This window comes from Sinocyclocheilus anshuiensis, unplaced genomic scaffold (genome assembly GCF_001515605.1).
Source record: "Sinocyclocheilus anshuiensis isolate Anshui unplaced genomic scaffold, SAMN03320099.WGS_v1.1 scaffold119, whole genome shotgun sequence".
In the NCBI taxonomy this organism is placed as follows: Eukaryota; Metazoa; Chordata; class Actinopteri; order Cypriniformes; family Cyprinidae; genus Sinocyclocheilus; species Sinocyclocheilus anshuiensis.
The window spans coordinates 202,207-220,349 of record NW_015549581.1 but is presented as its reverse complement, the minus strand read 5'-3'; the positions used below and the strand labels follow the sequence as shown (position 1 = coordinate 220,349).

The 18,143-nt window shown below is 36.1% G+C and overlaps 1 pseudogene; it reads right to left on the bottom strand.

Moving 5' to 3' along the window:
• Positions 1 to 18,143, bottom strand: part of LOC107657739 (dihydropyrimidine dehydrogenase [NADP(+)]-like) — a 197,262-nt pseudogene that overhangs the window by 123,910 nt on the left and 55,209 nt on the right.

Genomic DNA, 18,143 nt, shown 5'->3' with positions numbered 1-18,143 from the left:
AATTGCTGATTCTGTTTGACAGAGCAGTCTTCCGGCTGTCTTCTATATTTCAGTCGGATTTAATTTTACAAGATGTTTATATGAAACACTTTATGTGACGGCAACCTGCTGCATGCAGGTCTTCTAAGTACCCTCCAGTGGTTGTATAGCACCGAAAAGAGGCTGTGTGTTTCTGATTTTACCTAGTTATGAAGTATTTTTAAAACACAAATCAAAAGTATGGCGTGCAAACAGTCCCTTAACTGTGGCAAAATCACTGCAATACGACAAAAACAGCTATGTTCAATAAAATAAATAAATGTATTATTAAAAAAAATCTAATAATAATAAAAAAATTTAAAACAAATTTAAAAACAAAATATCATACTGAATTCATATTTTATTTTATTAAAAATAGACAAATTATATTTAAAATAAATGGTAACACTTTAGTTTAGGGACTAATTCTCACTATTAACTAGTTACTTATTAACATGCAAATTACTAGCATACCGGCTGTTTATTAGTACTTATATTGCATATCTTAATGCCTTATTCTGCTTAACCATATTTTAGATCCCTTAATTCTACCCCATACCTAAACTTAACAACTACCTTAATAACTATTAAAAAGCAGCAAATTAGGAGTTTATTGAGGGAAAAGTCATAGTTAAAGGGGTCATATGATGCGATTTCAATTTTTACTTTCTCTTTGGAGTGTTACAAGCTCTTTGCATAAAGGTGCATAAAGAAGATCTGTAAAGTTACAACGTTCTTTTTAGCAGCATCATATGACCCCTTTAATAGTTAGTGAGAATTGGTTCCCAAACTAAAATGTGACCAAATAAATCGTTATATCATACAGTATTTTATCTAACTACCCATAAACCATCCATCCATCTATCTTACATGGTCAAAATATTTCAAATAAATGCAGCCTTGGTGAGTATAAGCGACTTCTTCTAAAAAACAGAAGCAAAAAAAATATATGATTCCAAACTGCCAGTGCATTTCCAGTACATACACGACATGCAAATATAAATTATATATATGTATATTCAAATATTCAAATGCAGCCAATCCAGTCAAATTTTAGAGTCTTTAATAAAATGTTTGAATTTTAGAACAAAACTTAGAATTTTAAAGTCTTCAATAGTTCTTTCTTTTACTGTATATTTAAATAATTAATTGCAATATTATATATGATTGTGTGCGTATAAACTAGTGCTGTCAATAAATTAAAATGTTTAATCAGATTACTCACACCCTTTTCTTACAAAACTGCATTTGCTGCAAACTTATGTCTTCTCAAAAAAGGACACTTGGAGACTCCAAAAGGACACCAAAGAACCAAGTGACATAAGTTCATATACATTTATGCACACCAAATCACACACACACAGAAATTATTTTATATAAAATAAAATAAAAAATAATTAAATCTATCATGCATGCTTACTGTACAACTCCTGTAGCCAACATTACCGCAATTCTCATCCATCAAAACTTTCCTAGCGAGAAGCTGGTTTGCTTTATCCAGCCTAGAAAACATAGTTTGTGTATCATACAGTGGTGGGATGTTTTGACGTTTCGTTCAGTTTGTATTTCACACAGAGTGATGTGCAAGTGAGCTCTCGCGCTTTTCATAAACAATTGCAGTATATTACAGAGCTTGTTTTATAGTGAAACAAACAAAATGGAATGAATAATTAACTAAAAAAACACAACGGAAGTCTATTCTCTCCACCATCTCTGATGTAATTGGCCTGGTTTTCTTTACATTAGCGCTGTTTTGGACTGATTGTTTGAATGCATTCGCTTACTGGACCATTGGACTGAAAACGTTCCCATAGTTTAGCAGCGCTGTTTTGGACTGATTGTTTGAATGCATTCGCTTACTGGACCACTGGACTGAAAACGTTCCCATAGTTTAGCAATGTAAGATGATATGATCGACTTTTGCGTTAATTGTGTTAAATTATTTTAACGCTTTAAGGATTTTTGAATTAATTGCATGCGTTAGCACATTAATGTTGACAGCCCTATACATATACTGTATATACACATACTTCACATCAAATATCCCCATGCTGAAGGTGTAGTATCGCACATTAGACTTGGTGCAAATCACCAGTGATTCTCATTAGGGGATGTCGAACACATAATGTTGAAAGCAGCTAAATGGCTTTAATGATATCCTGATGATATTCTGGCATTTCCACCAACTAAATCTGTCAAGGTGTCATGCCTAATGAATAACATAAAAATCACAGACTTTTAAAATTGCACATAGACTTCCAAAACTGCAGACATGTGCCTGAGCAGGTACTTGAGTCTCGTTAGTACGAATGTCAGTCAATAATTATAAAAAGCTGCTTTTATGTGTTTGAGGGGTTTGAAAATGCTGTCCTTAATCTATGCGTTTGAGTACTCATGTGTAGCCTAATTAAAACTGGAGTTTAGTGAGCCAAAAATGATGAAAACATAAAAATAACCAGTGGCATAGTTGATACAAACCAATATTTGTATATTTCTTAATAAACATTACCAGGACTTTATAATACAGTTTATGTTCAGTGTTAATTTATTACAAATAATGTGTTTTGTGTTACATTTTACAAATAACCTTCCCCAAGACTGTTCAGGAAGCATATCCACAACACCTGATAATCAGCAAAAAATACAAAAGGAAGTTCAGAAAGAACGGGAAACTTTGTGGTATGGCGTGACAAAGTGGGTTTTAACAAAAGCAACAGGGTTTGTGACAGCCCTCTTTGTAAGTAATGCGTCTCCATTTGTCTCCTGCTGCATCACATTTTCTTCAGCAACGAGCTTCCGTATGGTACGCTCACAGCTAAGACCCTTTTCACCTTGCAAAATCAAAAATAATACATCACCCAGAGAGCAGAACCCCTCTCGTTAATCAGGGCTTATCTATGGGCATCTTTTGGACAGTGGCAGGAGGCCCTTTCTTGGCAGTTCCCTGACCTCTCTGACCCTTATGAATTGCATAACGGTGAAGAAAAAACAAGGGTGAAGAGTTAAACTAGATTTTCACATTTTATGAAGAAAAAATGCTTGCTGCTGCAATGTTCGGGTATTGTGGTCTATAGATATGGCTCAGGTATACCTTCTTCATGAAAGACTTCTTCTGTGGGATTAATTCATCTGTTTAATCGTCCACCACCCAAAAATTTAAGGTAATATGTATCCATAGCACAAATAGTACGCTATAGTAACATCGAGGCTCGCCATACTACAGTTCAGTACATAAAGATGTTACATAACCTCACAGATTATAAATTCCCTCTATATAGGTGTTAATTAACATTGCTGCCAGTGACAATGGAACATTCCGCAAGAACAATTCCAATCTGTTTCCATTTTTGTAGCAGCACATATTCAATGTCAGAATGCGTAATGGATTTAAAAAGAGCCAGATTCTTGACATCTTGGGTGGTATTTTAGAAGCATACACAAATGATGGGTCATTTTTACAGTGTAATAATATAACCTCATATTGACTAGCATCCAACGATCTCTGCCGCCAACTCGTAGCAACTATTGATTGCGGAGCTTTTAAAAACTTCCAAGTATTCTCCAGTGCTGAGCGTACATCTTTTAATCAAGTCCTTGCATTTATTGATCGCTACACCTTTTAATAATATATATACCAACTTTGAGTAATATTTTGTGGTTGTTACTAATATTCCACTGCTTTTAGGGCATTATGGGCACATTATATCATTAATGGACCATGTTATTTACTGTACAGTGTTTCATTCTTGTTATCATAAAAGTGAGAATGAAATCAAAAGGGACATCAGAAAATCAGACAGGGAGATCGCAGACCCCATCACTTCATGGCAGTTAAGGTGTTAATTCACTCTTTAAAGCCATTGAACCCAAGCCACTGACTCCTGAGCCTATAGCCTAGAAACAATGCTCTTATCTGACTTCCTCACCCTGGCTTCCACTTTGCATATTTTTGCATACTGCCACGGAGAAATTAGCATGTCAATCATGTGAGTGGATGACATTTAAAAAGACCGTAAAGGACTCGTGTGAAATTACAGAAATGAATTGCAAACACTCAGCGCTTTAATTTTCTCCCACAGTCGAAATTTCTTTACATCCCTTTGTAGAGAAATCCAAAAATGCTCTACGTAAAAGACTCATAATTAGGATGCCAGTATTAAGAGACTCAGCGTTTCGAAACAATGAATTATACTAATTCTTTTTCTCATTGTGTCGGTACAATAAGACAGTCACATGGACAGCGTTAGGCAATGTTTAAATTCCTAAGATCAATGCAGGGGCCACGTAATCACAGTTTAATATCTTTCTGTATAAAGTTAAATTATTCTAGTAATAAGATTATTTTAGTTCAGCAGATATAAGTTTCTTAGGTTAGGAGTTATAATTAGAAATGCTTTACAATGTAAAGAAGAGCCTCTTTGATTAATTTTACTAAGCAACAAGGGATTGTAGAACGTACATATCCAGAAGATATCATCTTCAAGAATACATTTATTTGTTCCTTGGCTTTGGGGAAAAAAAGGAAGGAAAAAATAATAGTGATGAGACTGCACACAGCCACACAGTTTGAAAATAAAAATCAAAGCTCCTCACTGCCAGCGCCAATATGATAATCATTATTTGATTCTAATAGCAAAAGGTCACATCTTATATAATCCGCTGATACTGATAACAGTCAGCAAACACAATGAGAGAGAAAGGAAAATAGAGAGTAATAAGAAAGGAAGATACAAACAAAAGGTAAGCAAAGAAAGAACAAACAAATGAGGAAAAATAAGGAAAAAGTCTTAAGGAATGTAAGGAAGGAAGAAAGAAACATTAGGATGGACAAAACAGATGAAAGAAAAATGTAGGAAGGAAGGAAGGAAAATAAGGATGAAGAAAAAAATAAAAGGAGGAAATCAAAGAGGAAATGAAAGGAAATGAAAGAAAAGGAAAGGAAATTATGAATGAATGAATGAATTAATTAATTAATGAAAATCAAGGTAAAGAACAAATAAACGAAAGAAAAAAAGAAAAGAAAGAGCAGTAACAAATTAAACAATGGAAAGAAAGAAAAAAAGAGAAGAGTGGTTCCTATTGTTCGAGCAGGATTGAGCCCAGGGAGTCAGATGATACAAGAAGATGCTCAGGAGCATTGAGGGTCAACATGTAGTGGCAGTGAATAACTCAGCTGGAAGAGAACAGGGCAGAGGGATCTGATGAGAAACCAGGGTGTCCTCCATTGAGAAGCAGTGGGCAGCCCGACCATGCACTGTTAGGTTAGCACAGCAAAAAACAGCAGCAGCTCAAGGAGTCGGGCGGAAAATGAGATGTGAATGGGGTTACTGGTAGAGGGGGAGAAATTGTCAAGTGGATCATCCACAGCCATTAACACAGACAGGGAGCCAGGGAGCTGCCAGTGATTTGGAGGAAAATAGGCTTTCTCCATCTTTTCTTAGTACATGCTTGTCTGTCCACATAATAGACAACAAGACAATGTGTGAAAATGCATATAAACTGACCAATTCCAATGAACACAGCTTTGTATCCCTCCTCCTTCAGCGAGAGAAGCGTCATTCCATCTTGGCCGAGTCCTCGGTCACAGACAATCTGAAATAGAGTTCAAACAAGCCCTATCAATAGAAGCAAGACCACAGAAATGCTCCATGAAAGACCAGAAGCTCATCTGAAGGCATGTAAAACGGGGTCTGTTTGAGATTGCAGGAGGGCATCTCTGAATTCATCATGTGGCAGTGGAAAAGGCGGTTGGAAAAGTCTCTGACTGCTGGAAAAAAAACAAAACAAGAAAGAAAGAAGCAACAAAACAAACAAGAAAGAAAGAATGAAAGAAAGAAGCTTATTTGAAGGTCTGTAAAATCATGTCTGTTAGAGGTCTCAGGAGGGCGTCTCTGAATCCTTCTTATGTCAGTGGAAAAACAGGAAAAGCCTATCTAAAAGAAGGCAAGGAAAGTAAAGGAAAGGAAGTAAAATAAGGGAGTGGAGAGAAAAGAAGAGAAAAAAGAAAAGAAAAGAGCAGAGGAAAGAAGGAAGCAAGTCTTGTTTGAGGTCTCAGGAAGGCATCTCTGAATCCTTCTTATGTCAGTGGATAAACAGGAAAGGCCTAAAAGAAGACAAAGGTAAAGGAAGTAAAATAAAGGACAAAAGACAAAAAAGAAAAGAAAAGCAGAGTGGAAGTAAGGAAGGAAGAAAAAAGAAAGAAAGAAAGAAAGAAAGAAAGAAAGAAAGAAAGAAAGGGAGCAAGGAAGGAAGGAAGGAAGGATGTTTTGTTTGAGATCATAGGAAGGCATCTCTGAATCCTTTTTAGAAAAAAAAAACAGCAAAAATTAAGAAAAGAAAGTAAAAGAAATGAAAGGGAAGGTCAGTAAAATAAAGGAAAAGAATAAGAAAAATAAAAGGAAAGATGGAAGGAAGGAAGGAAGGAAGAACGGAAAAGAAGGAAGGATAGATGGCGGGAAGTTAGAAAGGAAGAACGAAAGGAAAGAAGGAAGGATGGACAGACTGATGGATAGACGGAAGGAAGGAAAAAAGGAAGGAAGTAAGGAAAGAATCATGCCTGTTTGAGCTTTTATGTTGGCATCTTCAAATCTTTCTTGTGTATACAAGAAAAAATCCAAAAAAAGTAAAGAGAAGCCAGTCGCAAAGAAAAGACGAAAGGAAGGAAGAAAGGAAAAGATGGGAGAAAGGAAAGGACAAGTTAAGAAGGAAGCAAAGAAGGATGAAAAGAAAAGAAAAAATCCAAAAAAAGTAAAGAGAAGCCAGTCGCAAAGAAAAGACGAAAGGAAGGAAGAAAGGAAAAGATGGGAGAAAGGAAAGGACAAGTTAAGAAGGATGAAAAGAAAAAAAACAAAGAAGCTCAGTTGAAGGCCTGTAAAACCGTGTCTGTTTCACAGGAGGGCATATCTGAATACTTCTTGTGTCAGCAAGAAAAGACGTTGGAAAAGTGTCTGTCCTCCTCCAGAGCCTTACATCCACTCCCGCTCTCCCGAGTCTGTTTATAGGTACTGAGGGAACATGCAAATCTGTCATCTCACCCCCCTCCCAATCATCCTCAGCTCTTCACGAACTGCGGCAAAAAGCATTTCCTGTGTAAAATGAATCCTGAGCAGGTGTGCCGGATGACGACTATTGATTGCCCTTTCCCGTAGCTGAAACATTCAGGAAACAAACAGACAAGTGCGTGCAGCCCCGAGGTGCTCGGCTGCCGCTGTCTGCCACCCCTAATGCAACTTTTAATTGTTCTTTATTAATGCGGCTGACATTTGGACTGCTGATCCTCCCTGAGACCTCTCGCCCTTCCCGGCTTCAAAAGGGGCAGGTGGGAGTGCATGGTGGCACGGAGGAGGTGTAGGATAGGGAGGTGTGATGGCTTTCATTACCTTCACTCCCAGGTCTTTCATCAAATCCACCTCGAACTGAACCACTTCATACGGCAAGCGGAATTGCGGGATCTCGGAAGAGCTGGAAATCAAGAGAGGAAAAATGAAATGAGAAGAAAAGGAAGGGAGATAAAGAGTCCCTCAGAGAGTTAGGAAATGGAAACGGAAAAATTCCGTATTATGATAAGGATTGTTCTATCCCTGGAATTCTTTCTTATGCTATAGGTCCTTTAGTCTTCAACTGCGCCAGTCTAAATGCCAACACAACCCCAGAGTCTTGTTTCTACTAACGGAGAGATTTGAGTTGCATTGGATATTCAAGACCCCCCATATGCAATCGACATGCTGGTTAAACTAAACAGCAGTGGAGATACAACAGCACGTAATTGATAACCTCATCCCAACTCGGCATTTGAAAGATGAATATTCCCAATTACAGAGACCATTCATTAATTATTCTGACCTTCTACAATGTGCCCCATATTGATTGTGGCTGGCCAGATCAACAATGCCCTTTAGTGGACCATCTTAGATACAGGATGAGAATTCTGAGTATGAACCATGGGTCAGATTAATTACAGACCTCAGTCCTCCAATGAACCTCTGCTTCTCGAAAACTGTGATGTCGTCGTACCCCAAGCGGGCCAGGAAAGAGGCGCAGCTGATGCTGGCGGGGCCGCAGCCGATCAGAGCTATTTTAGTGTGATAGCTCTCAGGAATCTGATGTGGAGGCGGGAGATCGGGGTTCTGTATCTGAGGAACTCCCATTTGTTTGAACACCTGCAAAAACACCAGAAGAAAGGCAATGCATGTTCATAATTGTACCTTCATTGGGAAATTGGAGACAATTTTATGGTTCTGATTGACTGTCACAACCTCAGAAAACTTGCAAGATTCAAGATGACAGATTTGATGTAAGGACCAGTTCAAACTAGCTAGCATGAATTTCTGGCTGGTTAACGCTGGTTAGTTCAGGTTTGGTGCAATATAGTTGGTGGAAACCATAAAGTCTAACTGATGAAGTTGGACTTTCTTGTGAACCCAGATCTATCTATCCATCAATGCATCCATCCATCCATCCATCATTAGCCTATCTACCTATCGATCCACCTACCTATCCATTAGGGCTGTGCGATATTGAAGAAAAATGCGATATGCGATAACTCATTAAATAATGCGATATTCGATATGCGATATGATAATGCATAAAGTGCCACATGCTCAGATGAAACAGTTTTACTCAGCTGTTGCTGAGTCAGTTCTGTGAACTTCTATAACTATCTTGTTTCATATATATATATATGGTTATTTGTATGTATGTATGTATGCATGTATCAAGAGCTCCTGTAAAACCACAACAAATTCCTTATGTTTGCGCACACTTAAGTGGTGAATAAAGCTCATTCTGATTCTGATTCTAATATAACTAGCATACATGTTTCACTTTTTGTGAGAAGAAAGCACCCCTACAACAACTTCTGAAAGTGAACGGTAGTGTTTTACTCTAGCATTACATAAAAATGTCATTTTAACATTAGTGTAATCATTTTAACATGAGTTTAGGAACTGAATAATAAAAAGGAAAAATACAACACTGCTTAGTATTTACTCTATGAATTCAATATGCACTGATTCTTATTTAAGCTACTAAAATAAGCTGATTTGAAATAAAGTGATTTTCTCTTTGTCTTTTATTCATGGCCTCAAATATCGCAAGCCATAGCGATATGCATATTGCGATATGAACATTTGCGGTATTTCGATCATTTCGATGTATTGCACAGCCCTACTATCCATCCATTAACCTATCCACTACTTTCAATATATCTATCAATCCATCCATCCGCCAATCCATCAACCTATCTATCCACCTACCTATCCATCAACCTATCCACCTGTCCATCCATCCATCCATTAACCTATCCACCTATCTATCCATCCATCCATCCACCTACCTATCAATCTATCTACCTATCCACCTACCTATCCATCCATCTGTCTATTATTTATCCATTGATCCACCTATCTACCCATCCACCTACCTATCAATCTATCTACCCACCTATCTGCCCACCTATCCATCTATCTATCCATCCATCCGTCCATCATTCTGTCATTCTAGCCATTATTCGATGAAGCTGGTCAAAGATGGTCTTTATGGTGAAGCTCAATGAACAAGTTTTGCTGTTTAATCTAGTTGTAAAGTCTGGTGGGAATACTAGACCATCAGGACCCCAAGCATCATGCTGGTGACCAGCTTTGCTGGTACAGACACCACTCTCACATTCAAAGGCCAAAAGCGATACTGTCTCTATTGAGAAACTGTCTTTGAAACACAACAAGCCTTGAGAGCCTGCCTGGATGCAGAGTCTAACATGCTCTTAATTTGCCTGATGAGAAAAAAAACATGACACACATGAATACATAAACCATACAGAAATTTGATTCATCACTTCACTATTAAAAGCCAAAGCAAAAGCCCACTCAGAGGCGCTAAGACAAAAGCGACACAAAGAACTCATTCATCTCCTAAGAACAGGACCCAAATGAGAAGACAAAGAAAAAGGAATTACTGAAACTCATTCATTGCGCCAGAGTTCTTAACGCAGATGAAGACATCAACATAAAGATAGTTAGCAGATACATAAAAAACACAGCAAGTTATCCAAACAGGCATTAATGAGGAGCCTGTGGCGGTATATCCATTACAAGTAGTAAAATAGGAGGGCTGATGCTTTGTCTTTCTAATAAGATTAGCCAGATCCATATGTAAAAGCCTGCATTGTTAATACAATATTATGCCTGAACAGGCAACAATATAGGTGATATTAATATAGTTATTCATGAGTTTCATGGACTGTGAAGACCAAATTGCTACATGACAATGCATTTTTAATAATCCCTGAGAGCAGTTTATAGACTCTTCTATTATTGCAGTTTCAATGAAACAAACAATGCAGCAGTTCAAAGCACAATCTCATCTCTTGACAGATCAGTATGGCTACATGTGAACGATGGACTACACCTGAAAAGCCATGTGGCAGCGGGCCAAAAATCATGGAGGTAAAAGGTACCTGGGGATACTTTAGTCCCACAGACATGCAAACAACCTCTTCTGAACAAGACGTTGGCTGTATTACATGGCATAATGCTAATCAGATCAGAAGAAATAACGGGAAACGAATCATCTTAAAGCAAACTTTACATCCAAACATAATTCTGTGACACACACTTTGTTTTGAAACTAGATTCAATGGTAAAAAAAAACAAAATAAAACTAAACAATGGAAATATAGGAATAAATATAATATATAATAATAAAAATATATAACTAGGGATGCACCAATATTACAATTCCTACCAAAACCTGTAAGTAGATAATAATAATAATAATAATAATAATAATAATAATAAGTGATAATTACATTACATATATTTTAAAATGACATTTTAAAATATATTCTTCTAAATTGTACATTGTCATTGTAAATATCATATTGTAATAATGTTTTATTAAATATTTTTTACTCAAGTAATCTTCTTTTGATTAAATAAATGCTGCCTTGGTGAGCATAATAGACTTCTTTTAATTTTATTTTTTTTAATTATGTAATTATTCCAAATTTTGACCAGTTATTTTGGGATTTGCTAAAGACTACATTTAACAGTGTTATTAAATGATTAGAATGTTCCTGATTAACTTTGAGTTATTTTAAATTTAAGGTATTTATAAGTTATTAACTTTAAGTTATTTATACATTTCTAATACCACTGAAGACAAATCTGGTACTAATACTGCGTATCCCCAGAATTAAGTGGTATAAATTGTATAATTGTTGTATAAATTACATATAAATCACTTCTTAATCAAACCTGATGGCAAATAGACACTCCAACTGGCAGCTTTGGCATGTGAGTGGGAGTTAGTCAAATTCCTCTAAAGATGCTAATGTGCTCGGCCACCTCTGGACACCAACGCTGCATTTCCCCTGTAATTGAAAAGAGACACCAAGTTATCTGTGATTGCAGGCCGACTACAGGAGCAGCCACTGAATGACGGTGGGCCGTGATAGGCCCTTTTTCTCGGGTTATCTAATTATCGGCTTGATAACCAGACTGACCTCTCACATTTAAGGAGAGAGGAGCTGCCACCTAGACAGAGATGTCTAATAAGTCACAGCAGAGGTGGGCGGCACGAGAGAGAGGCTGCTTTTGTAATTGCTCTTCTTATCCTTCATGAAGTAATGAAACTTAACATGCCAAAGCGCTTCCTTTTTTAGCCTGTGGTGATTGTGTGGAACAGGTGGGGTCGGGTTACAAAGGTGGGTGGAAATGAACTGTCGTGCTCGCCGTTTCCCCCTCCTAGCAGTCAGTTAAGAAACATGCTCGCCTGAAAACCTGTTAGAATTGCAAACAAATTGCTTAAGGTAAAGAAAAACAAAGCCTCCGGCAATACTGAAACGCAGCCAGCTAAACTTATTCATGTCAGCAGGCATGTTTTTAAATTGCATTTGTAGAGTGTGCTTGCTTATATACATTCAAAAGAAACCCTGAAGCTTTAAAGAGGCACAAAGGTAAGAGCAGGAACATTTATGCTGCTTTTGTATCTAAATAATGAACCTTCAACTAATATTCACAATAGATGGGTTTGCATTAATTTGAACATGTTTACACTACTGGGATTTAAAAAAAAAAACTGTTCAATGATTCAAATTCCTGATCTATATTATATATTCATAAAAATATTACAATAAGTAAGCAGATAATTATCATGTTATGGTCAATAACCATTAAATGGACAATTAAAATGCTATACTATTTTATACTATTTAAGTTAGAAATAAAAAAATAAAAAAATTGATCATTTTAATTGCTACAAGAGAATAATGTACAGTCCAAAAAAACTAAATGTTCATTTTGACATTATTAGTGTTTTTAGATTAACTTCAGTAAGCAGTACATTAAGAAAAGGTAGATATAAAAATAGGGCAAATGATCACAAAAAAATGCTCAATTAAATATTTAATACTGGCTTATATGCAGTATAATACAGCATATTCAAAATGGACTGATACAAAAAAATGTAATAGCTCTAATATAGTCCAATAACTATGGAAGCTTGTTTCCACCACAGGATTAAAAAAAAAAAAAAGATAATTACAACAACTTTTTTCTTGCAGTTGCAAGTTTATATCTCACAATCTCACAGTTATAAACTCATAATTGCGAGTTAATATACTTTTTTCTCATAATTGAGTAATTCTGAGTTTTTATCTTATATTCCGAGAAAAAAAAGTCAGAATTCTCAGAAATTGTGAGATATACAGGTGCAATTCCTTTTTTTTTTTTTATCCCATGGCAGAAACATGCTCCCATAGATAACTGATTATATTGAGCATCCATATTATAAAGCTATATGAACAAAAGGTGCATATGCATTTGCAGTGATATGCACAGCATCTATGTGAACAGGTGTTTCATGTCCTGTTTATTTTAGTAAGGCTGGAACACTGCATTGACCATCAACCTTCACCAGCTACAGGAAACTCCCACTTAGCCGTTCACACAATTGTGGGTCAGGTCGAGCAATCAAACCCACGCACTTTAATTTCTATTTAATTACCAGCTACCACACTGCTGCGTACCGCCTGCAAAGCAAAACATAAATACATAAATGAATTAATGAATAACACACCTGAAGTTTCCATCATGTTGAAACAAAAAACAGGGTGACCAATCAAATTCTATGTATTTAAGTTTACAATAACAGTGATTACGTAAACCCTGCCCTGCTTGATTTCCTGTAAATTTCCTCACAGATCCGTTTACTGCAAACCAGTTTGCCAGCACTTGCTCCTTTTTAGTCACTTCCTCTGATCATGAAATGCAGACCATCATCTTGTGTTTTAGACACTGACTATCTGCTGCTCCCTTTAGTTTCTGCATCTTGTTTGATTGACATGAGGCAAGTTATTCCCTGGCATCAGCTCACCAATGTCGTGTCAGAGGACCGGGCCGCTGAGACGAATCTCGGCTGTGGCAGCGGAGAGTGTCACACATCATGAGTTCATACTGCTGCCGACTAGAGCTGAGAGACTTCATTAACACTGGCACGCAACACAACCTCTTCATGACAGCATATGGGATCCAACCAAACACGAATACACTCTTTTCTAACAGGTTAACTCCACTAAAACACAAGGGAATAGTTCTTATGCAGCAATGTTTAGATATATACGAAACCTTAAGCATTCAGAGCTGCAAATTTCTCTTCATGTGCAGTCTAATTCATCTGCCCTGTGGCATACATGGATTCTCACTCAGGTGAGCTGCTAAAAATGATAATAGAAATTCAGTTTGACCTAATATGGATATCAGAGAATGAAAAGGTAATATCTTTCTCCCTACGAACCTCAAATATATCTTTTCAAAGCAGTGGCCCAGCGATCACTGGTTGTTGAACTGTGATGCTCATGGGACGATGCAGGTTCGAATCGGACATGCAACATGGCCCAGTTACCGATTACTACTTGTTACTCTCTATTGTGCATGTCCAAAAAAAAAAGGAATAAAGTCTTACCTCTGTGGCAAACTGCTGCAGTCCCCCGATGTTGATGGGACCTTCCTTGGATGCATACAAGTTACACCCCCCGACACACAAGTCTGAGGTGGGACACACCATCCCACACGTCAAACCCAGTGGGTTGTCTGAGAGAATGGTCCGAGCGGCTCCATAATAATTCTGTGAACATCAACACAAAAATGTCTTACAAAGCCTAGCGAGCTACACATCTAGATCTATCATTTTTTTTAGGAATCACATACAGACAGCTATTACCGCATTCCAAAAATTAGGCAGGAAAATAATGTTGCCTTTTTAGGCCAAATTCTATTTGTATTTGCATATACATACATATTTGTACATGCAAAATAATGTCAAAAAATATACATGTATATTTTATTAAGTATTATAGTATATAGCTAAAATAGTTCAATCTAATTAAAAATAGAATATTTCATCCCATATGTGCACATCATGTATTTCTTTTTATTTGTTTATTAGGAAAATGTCATTTGCTGAAAAAATGTTCTTACGCTCACCCAAGCTGCATTTATTTGATCAAAAATACAGCAAAAAGTGAAATATGTAATATTATTACAATTTAAAATACAATTTTCTATTTGAATATATTTTAAGATGTCATTTATTTCTGTTATGCAAAGCTGAATTTTCAGCCGCAATTACGCCAATCTTCAGTGTCACATGATGAAACTGTCTATTTTTAATTAAATAGAACAATTTTAGCTATATACTGTAGTATTACGTGAAATACACATTGAACTTTTTTTCAGTTTTGCTGCTTACTGTTTTTGTGGTAACCATGATACACTTTTTTCAGGATGATTTGAAGAATTTCAAGAAGTTCAAAAGAACATCATTAATTTGAAATAAATTTTTTTGTAACATTATATACTGTATGTCTTTGCGGTCACTTTAAAAAAAATGCATTCTGGCTGAAAATAAATAAAAATTATTTTATCTATAGCACACATACACATACAATTTTTTTATTTATTTATTTTTTTTTTTTGTTCACTTATATATACATACAGTATGTGTATTTTATTCACATCTTATTTTTATCATCTGTGTGTTGTTGTTGTTGTCTCTGTGTACTGGAAGCTTGTGACACCAAAACAAATCCCCCACATGTCTACGTCATGATGTGGGAAGATTTGCATAACGCCCGCCCAAATGTTCACGCAAAGAAAGCAAGCATAACTTCGATTCTTGCTGAAGTATTGTTGCCGTCGCCACCATGTTGTGGAGATGCTGTGATACACATTGAACTTTTTTTCAGTTTTGCTGCTTACTGTTTTTGTGGTAACCATGATACACTTTTTTCAGGATGATTTGAAGAATTTCAAGAAGTTCAAAAGAACATCATTAATTTGAAATAAATTTTTTTGTAACATTATATACTGTATGTCTTTGCGGTCACTTTAAAAAAAATGCATTCTGGCTGAAAATAAATAAAAATTATTTTATCTATAGCACACATACACATACAATTTTTTTATTTATTTATTTTTTTTTTTTGTTCACTTATATATACATACAGTATGTGTATTTTATTCACATCTTATTTTTATCATCTGTGTGTTGTTGTTGTTGTCTCTGTGTACTGGAAGCTTGTGACACCAAAACAAATTCCTTGTACTGTATGTGCAAACATACTTGGCAATAAAGCTCTTTCTGACTTCTGAAAAAAGGCAACAAAAGCAACATGCAGCATCTTGCAATAGCAGTTTTCCGTTATCAATGCCATTGTATCCAGCCATGATTCATTTATTCTGAGAGCAAAAATCAAACAACAGGGAACATATAGTGCATAGTATTTGGCTGGTCATGTAATCGCAACAGTATCTCCCTGGCCCATTCCATCTGAAATAAAACAGCTTTTATTAGGCTACTGAAATGAGTGAAGTCACACTTTTCAAAAGCACTATTCATTTCTATTGGTGCATGCTATAAAAAACAAAAAATGCACCTTTAACACATATAGTCATATACAAGCATCCAATACTGGCATTGAAAGAAAACTTTGAGCAAACACTTTTCATTCTCTTCCTTCTTTCGCTTGTCTAACAGGCCTATTCTGACAGTAATCACCCCCCTGACTGACACGTGTCTAGTTTAAAAAAAAAGCAGTCGACATCTCTCTTCTTCAGACAGCCTTGAATTAAGGCCAGAACGCTTCAATGGCACTCGCCAAACTCACAGAATGCACGGTATGACGGAAACCTTGACAGAACAACGGTGCGGCATAGAAAACACAGTGTTCTCAGCGACACGCATTAAAGCTATTCTGCAAGGGCTTTATTCAAATGCTGATTGTACAAGTCAGTTTTCCCGCTTCAAATGAATGACTGATATTCAGATAAACAGTTGCAATGCATCCATAATTGCCGCTGTAGTACAGCTTTATAACGCTCCCTCAAAAGTCAAACAAATGAGCACGAAAACTCATTATTCCTCGCGAATAATTCACAGCATCCAACAGCAGATCTCTTATTAAAAGCATAACTCAAAGTTCACCACCGCGGTTCAGCCTCGTTCTGCATTGGCTATGGATGTCACAATTATGTCTGTTACAACAGCAATGTATGTCATCTTGACGAAGAGCTCAGGTCTGACATCTTGAGTGATGTTGGCTTGGGTTTTAGTAGATGGAGACCAGCTGGGACTGCCAATGCAAAATTTTTTTTTTTTCTTAAGCTGAGTCAACATGAAACGCAAGCCATTTATTTCCATAAAGTGGTGTATTTCTGAGATGTTACATAATCCATCGGGGACACAATGTAATCCAGCACAATGTAATCCATCTGGATCATGAAAAGTGGGTGTTTCATACCTTAATGTGTGAGTTTGTGGTGGATTGTGGAGAAATGCTGTCCTCTAAAACACTTTTGAGAAAGCTTTTTGACCAAAACGTGGAAGCTGTAGGTCATTTTTTTACCCTTGAGATCATCTTGACAAATCCCAATTTATTTTTCAAACCAATCTTGTTACTGTAAAACCAATTATTGTTCATTATTGGCAAGCTTTTAGAAATGCTGAATTTACTACAACTCACTCCCATTCAAGACAGTGTTCAGATTGACAGGTTCGGGTGTTAAATCTAGATTCTGAAGCAAAATAATTGAGAAGCGCTGTTGTATGAAGCAAAGTATGAAAATACATACATGTAAATGCAGAAAAAATGAGATTGAGTTTCTTAATGTAAGTAAACTTGTGATGAACTTTAGATAAAACGGCATACATATATAAAATGTGACTTATGTAGCGGCATTTGAAATCCCTGGAGTCTGGAAACAAATCTAATCAACCCAAGAGCACACTACAGATGAAAAGAAGAAAAAAAAAGCACAGCAAGAAAAATATGACATTTCATATTCATACAATATGAAATGTAAACATTAATACCATAATAAAAATGCCTTCCTCTACAGAAATATATTTGATACGAAAGTTACATATCTTATATTAGGAACCTGTTGTACAACGTAAGGGAAATATATGAAATGTGATGAGTTAGATAATAGCTCTTTCTGTTTGATTTGCTGTTTGTTATTGGTATGATGTGTCCCTGATCTTGTTGGCTTGCTATATCCGAGATGCTAAAAAGAAATGATGATACCCAGAAATAGACACCCATGAAATGAAAATCAAAGTTTTGTGGCTTTTAGTCCATGTCTGTTAGCTTTGAGGCCATATATATATGCGAGTGTATTCTTAAACATTTGAGCTTGTAGTGAATATATGCATTTAAAATAATCTCTCTTCCTGGAAAATGGACCAAAAATACAGATGACTCATCCTGCGTGCGCAGGGGTATACTAGGACTTTCTGTCCAATAAAATGCTCTTGAAAATGGCAATGTCCCAGCTTCCTAATCTGACCTGCAACTGACTAGCAATAGAAAGTAGCTAAACATGTTCTTGGCAGACTACAGTATGATGTAAACTAAAGGCTATTATAGTGAAAATGTAAAAAATAATAAAATAAAATTAAAAATAATTTAATAATTAAATTTAATATAGTTCAAAAATCATAATGGCTGTTTAAAAATATAAATAATGATATGAATATAACATATAATTATATAAAAAACACATATATGTGTGTGTGTGTGTGTGTGTGTGTGTGTGTGTTTATATATATATATATATATATATATATAC